The sequence below is a fragment of the Schistocerca serialis genome, chromosome 11 (genome assembly GCF_023864345.2).
Source record: "Schistocerca serialis cubense isolate TAMUIC-IGC-003099 chromosome 11, iqSchSeri2.2, whole genome shotgun sequence".
NCBI lineage: Eukaryota > Metazoa > Arthropoda > Insecta > Orthoptera > Acrididae > Schistocerca > Schistocerca serialis.
In genome coordinates this window covers 119,227,361-119,241,022 of record NC_064648.1, presented here as the reverse complement: position 1 = coordinate 119,241,022, position 13,662 = coordinate 119,227,361, and the positions used below count along the sequence as shown (strand labels likewise).

General features: G+C 43.2%; 1 protein-coding gene across 3 annotated transcripts in view; it reads left to right on the top strand.

Annotated features, from left to right (window-relative positions):
• LOC126427329 (histone acetyltransferase KAT2A) overlaps window positions 1-13,662 on the top strand; it is a 339,982-nt gene that overhangs the window by 50,803 nt on the left and 275,517 nt on the right. For all 3 annotated transcript variants that reach the window (XM_050089640.1, XM_050089639.1, XM_050089641.1), the window contains one exon: window positions 597-716. The gene's annotated coding sequence lies outside the window, so the exon portion shown is untranslated. The remainder of the gene's footprint in view (window positions 1-596; window positions 717-13,662) is intronic.

Here is a 13,662-nt window from a genome sequence, read left to right as displayed (position 1 = left end):
CAGATAGTACTTCATTATGTATAACTGCATCACCTGCGAAAAGCCTGATTTTACTATTAATACTGTCTGCAAGGACATTAATATACAACATGAATAGCAATGGTCCCAACTCATTTCTGTGGGGCACACTCGAAGTTACATCTACATCTCACAATGATTCTCCATCCGATATAACAAGCTGTGTCTTTCCTACCAAAAAATCCTCAATCCAGTCACAAATCTCGCTTGATACTCTATATGATCAAGGTTTTCACAATAAGCGTAGGTGCGGTACGGAGTCAAATACTTCCCGTAATCAAGAAGTACTGCATCTACCTGATTGCCTTAATCCAAAGCTTTCAGTATGTCATATAAGAAAAGTGTGAGTAGGGTTTCACGTGATCGATGTTTTGAAATCAATGCCTGATTGACATATATTGTATGAGAAAAGGGCAAGCTGAGTTTCGCACAAACAGCGCTTTCTAAATCCGTGTTGATTTTTTGTCAGAAGTTCTTCTGTCTCCATATTATACTCAAACTTATCTTAAGGATATTAATCTGTAATTTTGCAGGTTCATTCTTCTCCTGTTCTTATATACCTATGCTTTTTTTTCCAGTCACTTGCAACTGATGAGAAATTCACGGTAAATGCAAGCTAAATAAGAAGCCAGTGCTGTAGAGTCGGTGCATAACAACTTATCCCAAGTGGTTTGCTGAGGCCAGTAAAGAGTGTCATTGTAAGTAAAAAATGTATTTGAAATTTATACAACTGCACTTCCAAAATTCTGTGTTGAGTGTAATTTCGACTCCTGTCACCATTTGTTTTGAGACATCCTTACTTTCAGATGTGAGACCTTCTTGCCTGGGAAGTTTAACTTTAGTATCTACTTCCCATCCACTTTTATCCTTCTAAAATTTTCTTGCACTTCCTACATCGCCTCTATGGCATATAGCCTAGACACAATGGTGGTGAACTGTAATACCTGCCTTACAACCATCTTAACATTAACTTGGAACAGTACATAAAATAAGGGAATGGCAATTACTCGCCTTTAGCCAACTGATGTGTGGAGCATAGAGACGTGTAATGGAAAAGTGTGTTCACACTAGCTTTTGAGCTCTTGCGCTTTCTTTAGTAATAATATGCACAGTCACACAGAAAACCACACAAGACATCCAAATGCACACACCTGTGGCTACAGTGAGACTGATAATTGATTATTAATTATTGAAAGCAGTTGCCCGGGCAGATGACTTCAGCCGCAGCTTCACTATGTGGGCCATTTCGATGCTCCCTTCCAGCACGAGCTATGCAGTTGGGAGCAGTCTCTTCAGAATATCCTGCTCTCTCACAGTGCCCGTTGCCAAAATCCCTGCTAGCTAGTTTCCCATTGCCTCACCTTACGTTTTCCCCTTCCTCCTATGTATAGTGCTACAACGATGAAAAATAATATTACGACGATGTCAAACCTTATTTTCATGATATAAAGAAGAATTGACGATTTTAAAAATGTTATTATAATTTTATTATTTTAATTTTTGCACTCATTGAATCAAAGACCTTTTAGTGCACGGAATAAACTAGCATTGTTTGTACTATGAAACTATATATGATTGTTAAGTGAGAACTGATTCTATGTGAGACATTTTATCTGGGCGGATTTTGTTCTCATACTGGCCGGTAGAGAAAGAAAAGTTTCTTAATCGATGTATGTAATGTGAATGTATAAAGGCTATAAAAAGGAGAGAGAGAGAGAGAGAGAGAGAGAGAGAGAGAGAGAGAGAGAGAGAGAGAGAGATAGATAATCCTTGTGGACAATCACCATATTGTATAAGAAAAGGTAAATACAAGTTATTCAAAACAAATATCTCTAAAGTCTTGTGTTTTCTAAAGACTGAAAATTGCGGTGTTTAATTTAAACCTGTCCTGAATAACAGCAAAGAACATTTATGTCATCGTATATTTTCTTCATTTGACCACGGTTGTGATTCGCATGTTACTTTTTGTTACGCATCGTGTTAGGAATATTTTCATTATACGCGCAAAAGTGCACACAGCTTTAATCGAACCTGCATCTTTCGGAAATGATAACTCTTAATCAGTACAATTACGCGAATACAGTCTAAATCCCAACCGTGATCACAAAAGTGTTTCCTGGACCTGATTTTTATAAATGTGAGGGCTTGAAAGCGAACAGCATTGCACCATCGCTGGCTCACAACAATTGAAAGAAAACAAAACAGGGGCTGAACAACTTTAAATTTTAATGCTGTCAGCGTTACGAAATCTGAATGACATAAGTTAATTAATTAAATATTAACAGGAAGAGAATTATTAAATTTTAAAGATTAAATCATAGCAATAATTTAAAGTTTTTCAGCATCATTATGTTTCTTTGCATTAGTACTTGAGTATCAGATACCATCATATCTATTTAAAAGACAGTGCGTAAATAAAATTGCCACCTTTTATAATTATTAAAGCAATTCATCTGTCCACACCAATCTTTTACGTCCGTATCATGTATTTCCAAGTCCATATCATGCACTGTCTTTTTCACATAGCTTCTCTCCCACACCTCCTCCTCCCTCCCCCTCTCTCCCCCTCTCTCCCCCTCCCCCTCCCCCCTCTACACCCTCTCTCCATCTCCCCCTCCCCCTCCCCCCTCTACACCCACTCTCCATCTCCCCCTCTCCCCATCTCTCCCCCCTCTCCCCATCTCTCCCCCCTCTCCCCATCTCTCCCCCCTCTCTCCATCTCTCCCCCCTCTCTCCATCTCTCCCCCCTCTCTCCATCTCTCCCCCCTCTCTCCATCTCTCCCCCCTCTCTCCATCTCTCCCCCCTCTCTCCATCTCTCCCCCCTCTCTCCATCTCTCCCCCCTCTCTCCATCTCTCCCCCCTCTCTCCATCTCTCCCCCCTCTCTCCATCTCTCCCCCCTCTCTCCATCTCCCTCCCTCTCTCTCCATCTCCCCCCCCCTCTCTCTCTCTCTCTCCATCTCCATCTCCCCCCTCTCTCTCCATCTCCCCCCCCCCTCTCTCCATCTCCCCTCTCTCTCTCCATCTCCCCCCTCTCTCTCCCCTCCCTCCTCCTTATTCCCTCCCCCTCCCCCTCTCCCCCTCCCTATTCCTTTCCTTCCCCTTCCGTACCCCCTCTCCCTCCCTACCCCCTCCCTCTCTTCCTCCTCCCCCTCCCACTCTTCCTCCTGCCCCTCTCTACCACCTCCCTCCCACCCCCCTCCTCCCTACCCACTCCTTCTTCCGTATGACTTTTAAGCTATACCATCTCTATTCCTTTAGTCTTGTTGTGCAGCCACTAGGTCATCTATCACAAGACCTGCCTCTATCCTGCTGTCTCCTTCTTGCGTCCTTCCCCACCCCCTCCCCACCTCTCTCAACATGTGCAACTGCTTTCAATAACCAATAATCAGTCTCACCGTGGCCACAGGAGTGTGTGTTTGGATGTCCGTGTTCTTGTATGTATGAATGTGTGTACTTTTACTGCAAAAAGAGTAAGAGCTGGAAAGCTAGTATGTATAATGTTTCCTGTTAAAATTCTATGCTCAACACAACAGTCTGCTATAGGTGAGTGGCTGCATTTTCGTTATGTAACACATTGTTCGATGCAGGAAATACCATATTTTTCAGTATCAGATTGGTCTTTCTCACTCCCACTTCGTTTATGTAGATTACTCCTCCTGTCTCTTTTGGAGTGCTACACTAGACTTCAAAGTGATACAGTTACATGGCACTCTTTTTCAATATAGTCACCAATTATACGAAGATGGTATCTGTTCTTTCGGACATGTCCGATGATCTTGCAACTCTCAAAGAATGAAATTACAATGGAATCCAGACCAGTAACTGCTACAGGCATTGATAAATATCAACAATGACAGTTTATCAATGCCTGTAAGCAGCTGATGGCCTGGGTTTCATTGTAATTTTGTTCTTTGAGAGCTGCAAGATCATCAATGGTATCTGTTCTTTTGGACACGTCCGAAAGAACAAATACCATCTTCATATAGATAAGGCTTACTGGCCAATGATCTTCTTCAGTGCAGATGCACTCACATTGCTCAAACTCCTACGGCAATCGGTACATTGACTACCGTGAGTAATGAGTATAGTGGGTGGGGGTGCTACAAATGTAATGTGTGGACAGTAAGTTGGAAATGTAGGTATCACAGGGAGCGTGCCAGAGATAAGTCCCTGCAGTTGCACTATCCTCTGTGTCCTCAATGGCTCAGTCTGATAGCCCATCTGCCTTGTAAGCGGGAGATCCCGGGTTCGAGTCCCGGTCGGGGCACACATTTTCGACAGTCCCATTTGATATTTATCAACGCCTGTAAGCAGCTGATAGCCTGGATTTCATTTTAATTTCATTCTTCAAGAGCTGCAATATCACCAACGGTATCTGTTCTTTTGGACATGTCGAAGTGGTACATCTTGCTCGAGACAATTCTATTCCGGTCAATGAGACTCCAGGCCAAAGGTGTGTCTGGAGATACCCCGGACAGCAACCTGACTATCGTCCACGTTACAGCCCGACAACCTCGAGTGATGGTCTGAGATGCAATTTCATTTCATAGTAGGATCCCTTTCATTACCATCTGCAGTACCCTTAGAGCACTGAGGTACATCGATGATATTCTATGCCCCATTGTGTTGCCCTTCATGGCAAGCCATCCAGTGCTTACATTTCATCAAGATAACGCCCACCACCACATGGCGAGAATGTCTACTGCTTGTCTTCGTGCTTGCCAAACTTTACCTCAACCAGCAAGGTTGTCAAATTTCTTCCCAGTTGAAAATGTTTGGAGCTTTAAGGACAGGTCCCTACAATTATCTTGAGGTTTTGACATCTGATGTGCCAACTGGATAGAATTCCATACAATATCTCTTAAGAGGACATCCAACAATTCTGTCAATCACTCCCGAGCTGAATGGCTGCTTTTAGATGTGGACCAATGCCTAATTTTCAGTGGTGTACACGTTCCGCTTTTAACCCGCCCGTGCTTGCCTGGTGGCCAGGTGGGCAGGCCGCCGTGCGTTGTCAACAGAACGGGCAGGCTGCTTCACTCCCTCCCAGCCAAGCCAAGCAGAACCCAACCCGGGCAGGCTGCATTCTATGTGGGAATGACCAGCAACAAACTGTCCATTCGCATGAGTGGACACAGGCAGACAGTGTTTGTTGGTAATGAGGATCACCCTGTGGCTAAACATTCCTTGGTGCACGGCCAGCACATCTTGGCACAGTGTTACACCGTCCGGGTTGTCTGGATACTTCCCACCAACACCAACCTATCCGAACTCCGGAGATGGGTACTTGCTCTTCAATATATCCTCTCTTCCCGTTACCCACCAGGCCTCAATCTCCGCTAATTTCAAGTTGCCGCCACTCACACCTCACCTGTCATTCAACATCATCTTTGCCTCTGCACTTCCGCCTCGACTGACATCTCTGCCCAAACTCTTTGTCTTTAAATATGTCTGCTTGTGTCTGTATATGTGTGGATGGATATGTGTGTGTGTGCGCGAGTGTATACCCGTCCTTTTTTCCCCCTAAGGTAAGTCTTTCCGCTCCCGGGATTGGAATGACTCCTTACCCTCTCCCTTAAAACCCACTTCCTTTCGTCTTTCCCTCTCCTTCCCTCTTTCCTGATGAGGCAACAGTTTGTTGCGAAAGCTTGAATTTTGTGTGTATGTATATGTGTGTTTGTGTTTCTATCGACCTGCCAGCGCTTTCGTATGGTATGTCACATCATCTTTGTTTTTATATATATAATGTTGGGTTTTATTTGTACATTCTTCCTTTACACATATATTTTGGGCTTACTATCTATATAAATAAAAATGAATTGCCAAATGTGTTGATAAGCGTAAAACTCGAGAACGGCTGGACCAATTCGGCTTTTTTTTTTTTTTTTTTTGCTATGTTCGTAATTCTCAGGACAAGGTTTTTATGAAATAAAATTTTTGGAAAATCGACCGAAAATTGGAAAATTTGAGGAAAACTGAAAGTGCGTTTTCATTGTGTCCGTGTGTTTCTATTGCATATAATCTTAATGAAATTTTGCACACTATACCATGAAACCCAGAGGAAGGTCACAGTCTACATAAAATTTTGTAGGGTGCATGGCAGAGGTTACTTTACCTAACGGAATTCGACAAATTGTACGTTTTTATTCCGATCTTGATGAAATTTGACACACTTGATGTTCAAGGCAGGATGAAAGTTGGCTCATTTATACATGTTTCCATGGAGAAGGTTTTTGAATATTTCCATGTGCATCTTAAACCTAACTAGCCTGACATCACACACATGCATGTTCGAGGCAGGATTTTAACCTGCGACCGTAGCGGTTCCAGACTGTAGCTTCTACAACGGCTCGACCTATCCGGCCAGCCACATTCACAGTCATCGTGTTTGACAATTCACGTGCAGCAAATGTCGTTTAACAGTTCCAAACCAGTTTTGGTTGAGCAAACGTGTTATATTGGCTGCAAAAAACCTTGATGTTAACGAAATGAATTTTCAGATTCAAAATATGATACCCAGCGATTTGATGACATAAAAGTCGGTTTATTCCGTTACTAACCAAGATAATGTAGTCAATTATCCTACGGAATTTTTAAATTCGCTGGATTTGCTCGGATTGCCGCCTCCCAATCTGCAATTAAGTCGGATCGGCAATCATTATGTTGCGAAAGGTACATATTTATTCAAACGCCAGTCTGAATTTATGTAATGCATTGTCACGGACATTTAATGCACCCCTTTGTAATTGTCTGTCCACAGACCAATTGTACTGGCACATATACCAGAACGAATCGCTTGCATTACATCTGGGATCATTTTTCTGCGCACTTTATCAGCTAAGGTTTGAACTTTCCTAGCTACTGTCAGCTGAGCCATATTTTTTTTTACCTATGTCGATCAGAGTCTGCCCTAAATGAAGAAATCCATCTGCCTCTATACTGCTAAATAGTCTCAGGTCCTTAGCACACATTTCGACGCACTTTTCGGCCACTAAATCTTTGTCCTCTTTCAAGATATTTACGGAGTGAGGGAACTGCTTGTCAAATTTGCACACATGTCGTAACATACTCGAGGTTCCCGAATAAGTACTTAAGAGCTTTTTACATAGTTTGCATTGAGACACACCTACCGATTTATTTGAAGCGGCCTCATAAACACACTAAAACGTTTCCCATGCTGAACTTGTGCTATGTTTCGTTACCAGCATGTATTCACCAGTTGTCAATTTTTTTTCAATCTCTCTAATGTTGGACCATTCATTGTGCTGCCCCCACCGTTGTTATAAATGAACTGCGGGCTAACTACCTGGCTACTCTAGTCGCGGTAGCTTGACAGCGCAACCTGTTGTCAGGCGCAGCAAGCTGAGCGGGTCCCGTGAAGCTTGGCAGGCCTGTGGGAACCCAGGTAGCCCGGGCTTGCGGGAGCCCGTATCGCCCGCATTGCCCACTATGCCTCAGTACACGCGCACTCTTGTGTTTACATCGTGGCAGGCTGACCTGCATGAATGGTTGCAGAGGAGCTAGGGGCAAGCAGGCTGCAAAGGGAATTTGTACACCTCTGCTAATTTTACTTGCTCAAAATGTGAAGCTCTTTCTTTTCAATAAATCTTCCACAGTAATTCTTCAAGCTTTCCCGGCGAGGCATTGTCATGTTGATTTATCGGGTTTCTGCTGGTTATTTGTGTCTTTACTGCACGATATTTCAACTGTGTGATTGCTGTCTGATACTGATTCCAGTGTGGAATGAGTCCAGTATTTATGCCTATGTTGTGCTAAGCGTTCACTCTGCCATCCGCGCCGCGTCTGGTGCTCTGTCTGTGGTGTGCGCTGACCAATAGCAGTGGCTGCAGCATTTTCTTCTAACCGAACACTGTTGATGTACCTTGTGGTTATTATCCGTTGTCAATATAGCTGAGTTAAGTTCTGAATGGCATCTGTGCTATGCTAGACATTTTATCTTCAGAGTGTCGTCATTTGAGTCTTACTGTGAATTAGGACATTCTGTTACCGTGCTGTGTCGTGTTAGGCGTTCCATCCGAAGTTCTTGTCCCCCCATGAGCAGCTGCAGCATTATTTCCAGGCTGATTGTGTTCCAATCGTCTCTTGAGACTCGGAAGAGCGTCCTCAGATACTTTGTCTGTTGTCTGACGTGCAATTTCATGTACGTCCTTAGTTACATTTACTTGGCTGTCATCTCCAATTCCACCCTTATACTTGTGTCCCTTGGGGTCTGGATGTTGTCTACATTGCGTCTTCAGAAGGTCGAGTGCTGGGTTCCAGGCCGAGCTCAGCTGGAAACCAGTGTCCCGGTTAATGAGATTCTCCGCAACCTTAATCTCAATAGATTCTTTGATGACGCTTTCCCAGTGTCTCGATGTTTGTGTTAAAATCTTGGTGTTTACCATGTACCGTGTGAATATGGTATGGCATACATCGGCCAGACGACCAGGACCGTTGAAATCAGGTGCAAAGAGCGCTTAAGATACACAAGACTGAGACAGGCAACCAAGTCAGTGATTGCCGAATGTTGTTTAGAACTCAATCATTCTATGAAGTATAATGATGCCAAGATTTTAACACAAACATCGAGATACTGGGACAGCGTCATCAAAGAATCTTTTGAGATTAAGGTTGCGGAGAATCTCATTAACCGGGACACCGGTTTCCAGCTGAGCTCGACCTGGAACCCAGCACTCGATCTTCTGAAGACGCAACGTAGACAACATCCAGACCCCAAGGGACACAAGTATAAGGGTGGAATTGGAGATGACAGCCCGGTACATGTAACCAAGGACGTACATGAATTGACACCTCAGACAATAGACAAAGTGTCTGAGGACACTCTTCTGAGTCTCGATTGATGATTTGAACACAGTTGACCTGAAAATGACGCTGCAGCCGCTCATGGGGGGGGGGGGGGGGCAAGAACTTTGGACGGGACGCCTAAAGGTGCATTTACACTGAGTTTGCAACATTGTTCACAACATTGTTCGCAACATTGTTGGTGGCTAGTAATGGACTGCCGATGTTCGCAACATGTTGGCAACACAAAATCAATGTTCCACGCCTGCGTCGGTAGAGATCAAAAAAACATTGTTCGTGGCCTGCTACCCTCTGAGTGAGTGTTTTGGTGTTCATTTTGCTGGAGTGTAGTGGTGCCTTTATTTTATGTCCCTTCATTTTTATTTGAAATGGAGTGGTCACGAGACAAAATTATCCAGTTGATATCGCTCTGTGAGGCAGAGGAGTGCCTGTGGAATGTACGTTGCACAGGTTACAAAAATACTAAAATCAAACATGACTCGTTACAAAAAGTTGCTGCTGGTGCAGTGACATGGACAAAAAAGTTAAATCTCTCTTGTCTCAGTACCGACAAGAGAAAAGAAAAATAGAGGAAAGTAAAAAATCTGGATGTGGTACTGACACACATTACGAAACGAAGCGGTTTGGATTTAAATATCTACGTTTCCTGGATGATAAGGAACTTCAAATGGTTCAAATGGCTCTGAGCACTATGGGACTTAACATCTGAGGTCGTCAGTCCCCTAGAACTTAGAACTACTTAAACCTAACTAACCTAAGCACATCACACACATCCATGCCCGAGGCAGGATTCAAATCTGCAACCGTAGCTGCAGCGCAGTTCCAGACTGCAGCGCCTAGAAATGCTCGGCCACACCGGCCGGCGATAAGGAACTATTTGAGATATAGCTGGCTTTGATAGGAGTCTCCTGATGCCAGAAAACGAAGAGTAATAGCAAGTCTTTGGTTCACAGGGATTGCTTTTCGGAAATTTGTGTCTTTCTTTGAAACAACTGGTCCTATAATATTCAATGACATTTCAAAATCTGACAGCGACATCCTAGTGTAGTTACAAAAGCCAGAACCGTCTTCCAAATTCAGCTCACAAAGCATGTTGTTCCCACCACGTCTTGTGTAGTATGTTTTGGTCCACCAACAATGACTACGTCGTTTTTTTTGCCTGTTCATTTTGTTAAGTATTATTAATGCAGCACCAAATGTCATTAATTCTTCCTCTTCACTTGACATAGCATATCACTTGATGTGAATACACAAAGTAACCTGTCAGTTCACCGCAGCAGACTATGCGAATATGTAGAAATCTCGGTCACTAGTGTAAACGAGAATGCGAACAACGAACAATGTTGCCAACATGTTGAGGGAACAATTTGCACACAATGTTCCGAGCAAAAACATGTTCTGAGCTCAATATAAACGCCGCCTTAACACGACAAGCCACAGTAACAGAATGTCCTAATTCACAGGAGGACTCAAGTGACAACAATCGGAAGATAAAATGTCTAGCACAGCCCAGACGACATTCAGAACTTAACTCAGCTATATTGACAACAGATAATAACCACAAAGTACGTGCACAGCGTTCAGAACAGCCGGGGCTAGAAGAAAATGCTACAGCTGTTGCTATTGGTTGGCGCACACCGCGGACAGAGCACCAGATGCGGTGCGGACGGCAGAGGGAATGCCCAGCACAACGTAGGCACTAATACTGGACTCGTTCCACACAGGAATCAGTATCAGACAGCACCTGAAGAAGACTGTGAGTCACCAGTTGAAATATCGTGCAGGAAAGACGCTAATAACCGGCAGAAATCCAATTATTTTCTGAACTTGTAATAATTTGTTTGTCTGTACATGTACATCACATCTACATCCAAGTCAGATCTGCGCTCAGGGTTAACACATTGATTGGCATGCTGTGCACATACACTGAAGTGCCAAAAGTTATGGGATACCTCCTAACATTGTGTTGTACCTCCTACTGCCCTGCGTAGTGCAACAACGTGCCATCCATGGACTCAACAAGTTGTTGGAAGTCTGTGCAGATATACTGAACCACGCTGTCCCTACAGCTGTCCATAATTCCAAAAGGGTTGCCATTGCCGGATTTTGTTCACGAACTGTCCTCTCAATTATGTCCCATAAATGTTTGATCGGATTCGTGTCGGGCTATCTGGGTGGCTGACTCGTTCAATGCAATTGTCCAGAATGTTCTTCAGACCAGTGGCGAACAATTGTGGCCTGGTGGACATGGCACATAGTCATCCATAAAAATTCTGTCATTGTTTGGGAACATACAGATGTTTTCAAATTATTAGACTAAAGACATTTTTTCCAAATCTTTACATTTACATCTATATACAGATTATATTTGTGTATTCAGTACTTTGTATGCATGCCACTGTTCTTAATCATTATTTTTATCCTGTTTGGCATAGTTTTTGTTAACTTTTCACTTGATACTTTAATGTCATTGTCACGGTACCATATTTCCTGTAGTTTCTCTGTGAGATCTTCTTTGGTGGTTATTATAAATTTCCTTAACCTCTGTCTCACAATAGCCCATAAATTTTCAATTAAGTTCATATAAGAGCTATTCCCTGGCCAGGGCAACACTTTCAATTGCTTTTCTTCTAAGTACTTGGAAACACTTTTGGCTTTGTGGCAAGTTGCCCCATCATGCATAAAAATGGTATCTTTATTAGGAAACCACTCATTTATTTGGAGGAAAAGTTCCATTTCAAGGATTTCTTTATATTGTTCGTGCCTTGTCCCTTCAACAATGTGTAATCTGCCGGGACTTTTCACAGACATCACACTCCGCCGCGTGGAGTGGCTGTGCAGTTAGAGGCGTCGTGTCATGAGCTGTGTGGCTGGTCCCGCAAGAGATTCAAGTCCTCCCTCAGGCATGGGTGTGTGTGTTGTCCTTAGCGTAAGCTAGTTTAAGTAGTGTGTAAGTCTAGGGACCGATGACATCAGCAGTTTGGTCCCTTAGGAATTCACACACATCACTCTCCAAACCATAACGGAACTTGGATGCTTCATACATTGCTGCGTGCATTCGGCTTTGAACTGTTCTCCAGGTCTGCTGCAATGAATGTACCAGCTGCTTTCTTCCATCACAGTGAATACAGATTCATCCTGGAAGCATACCTGCAGCATGTGTACAGAATTACAAGTTAGAAAAGTTGGGAATAGTAGCAGAGGAGACCTTAACAGTCCCAAAATTCAAATGCGCATTTCTTCAGTATCAATAGAACATCACAATTTCAAGCCAAAACTCCTATCTTTAGAGATTAGACCCCCTTAATTTACTGGATCATTGCACATACCTTAGCCCACTCACTTGTCCACTCCTGAAGTTGTTTAGCCCACTGCAGTCTTTTGGTTTTCATGGCAAGTGTAATTTTCTGTTTTTCCTTGGTCAGCATGCCTTTAAATGACATTCAAACAGCCTCCGCCTCACTGTCACAGGTGAAACTTCGACATCCAAACCTTTCAGCTGATGGCTCATGTGTGTAGAAGTAAGTTTACAGTTCATTGTAGACATGCTCGTAAGTCTTCCCATTGTTCTAGGACTGAGTTTTCTTTTACGTCCACATTTTTTGTATTCACCACCTTTCTGCACTGAAAGTTTGATTCTGCTGGCAGGTTTCTGTGATATTCTCATGTTGTCAGCAATTTCTTGCTGTGTATAATGATTTTCAGCAAGAAGTGCTACCTCAGCCGAAACTTTCCGAGGTGAAACATCTTTTGTCTTCCCCATAACCTCAGTTTCTTTTGGAACTACATGATTTATTCCTATAGCTAAAATCATGCAAATTCACAAGGTTTTAATGTCTTGTTAATGTGGCAAGAAGTTGATAGAATAAATAACAAGCTTAAGGACACCACAGAAACATCAAACATTACTGCTAACACAGTTTCATGGCATGTACACAGACATATAATATCAACATGATTTGGAGGGAAAATGACAAATTTTGCCAACTGTGAAAAATTCAGTGGTCTGTTAGTTGCTTGGAAGGGAAATTTCGTGGCATCACTCAAATCATTAAAACAAATCAATTATTACACTTTTCTTTCCTATTTTTACACCAGAAAACTTACGATTATCAAATATAATTGTTTAGTCTAATAATTTGAACTTGTCTGTAAAGCAATGAATGGCTGCAAGTGGTCTCCAAGTAACCGAACATAACCATTTCCAGTCAGCGATCGGTTCAGTTGGACCAGAGGATCCAGTCCATAGAATTATGGAGCTACCACCGGCTTGCACTGTGCCTTATTGACAACTTGGCTCCACAGCATTGTGGGGTCTGCGCCACACTCAAACCCTTCCGTAAGGTATTACCAACTGAAATCGGAACCCATCTGATCAAGCCACAGTTTTCCAGTCGTCTAGGGTCCAACCGACCACGAGCCCAGAAGAGGCACTGCAGGCAATGTCGTGCTATTAGGAGAGGCACTCATGTTGGTTGTCTGCTGACATAGCCCATCAATGCCAAATTCCACCACAGTGTACTTATGGATATGTTCGTCGTATGACCCACATTGATTTCTGCATTATTTGATGCAGTGCTGCTTGTCTGTCAGCACTGACAACGCTACACAAATGCTGCTGCTCTCGGTCGTTAGGTAAAGGCCACCGGCCACTGTGTCATCTGTGGTGAGAGGTAATGTCTGAAATTTGATATTCTCAGCACACTGTTGACACTGTAACACTGTGGATCTCGGAATGTTGAATTCCCTAACGATTTCCAAAATGGAATGTCCCGCCCATCTCACTCCAACTACCATTCCGTGTTCGTGCAGCCACAAT